Below are 889 nucleotides of genomic sequence, written 5' to 3' on the forward strand. Positions count from 1 at the left end.
ACACACAACCACAGGCGCTGGCAGGATGTAATGTAGCGAGGCTAGTGAGAGCTGAGGCTGGGGTGTGGGAGGGCGTAAGAGGTACCAACTGTAGCCAAACATGCTAACATCACTTCAAGTCCACAGTCAAAGGGTTCAGTTCAGTGCAATTCCTGCAAGAACTGGACTCATTTCACCTGCACAACACTTGTATCCAGAGAACATTACACAAACACCTGGACCTGCTCCTTCCCCCCACCCTCTAACCTCCCTACTAACCCCTCTCATACTCCCTCCACTCCTCCTCAGCCTAACCCACCGATCCTTCCCACACCATATCCAGTCCCCCAACTCCTCCCATTCCACCCCAGTCTAACCCATCCCAACCCTTATCTCCACCACAACCTTCTCCTATACCCCTTCCCCTTCCCCCTTCCTTTCCCCCGTGCTGTAGCACCTGACACACATAATACACACAACATAAACATTCTTCAGTTAACCATAGGTGGCATAAACACCAAAAAACAAGAACTCACACAATTCATCAAACAACAGAACATACTCATTGCCATCTTTCAAGAAACAAAACAACGCAGAAAAACATCTACATTTCATAACTTCACCACCATTAGACAAGACCGGGCCGACGGAGGTGGCGGTGGACTCATCACCCTGGTACACAAATCCATCAACTTTTCAGATCTTGTCACTCAGTGTTGAGTTACCCATAGACAGAAGGAAGAGGAAAGAATGAGGGAAGGAAAGACAGATGAGGAAGGAGGGAAAGAAGAAAGGAAGAGAGGAAAGGGAAGTCTTCCGAGAGCAACACTACATTGAGTGAGTGGATGGTGAGCACTCCCACCTACAAAATCACACACAAAATCATTTCTCCCCCCGCATGACACCACAG

Source organism: Coenobita brevimanus, chromosome 83 (genome assembly GCF_032717465.1).
Source record: "Coenobita brevimanus isolate Jiangsu-jjx chromosome 83, ASM3271746v2, whole genome shotgun sequence".
Lineage (NCBI taxonomy): Eukaryota > Metazoa > Arthropoda > Malacostraca > Decapoda > Coenobitidae > Coenobita > Coenobita brevimanus.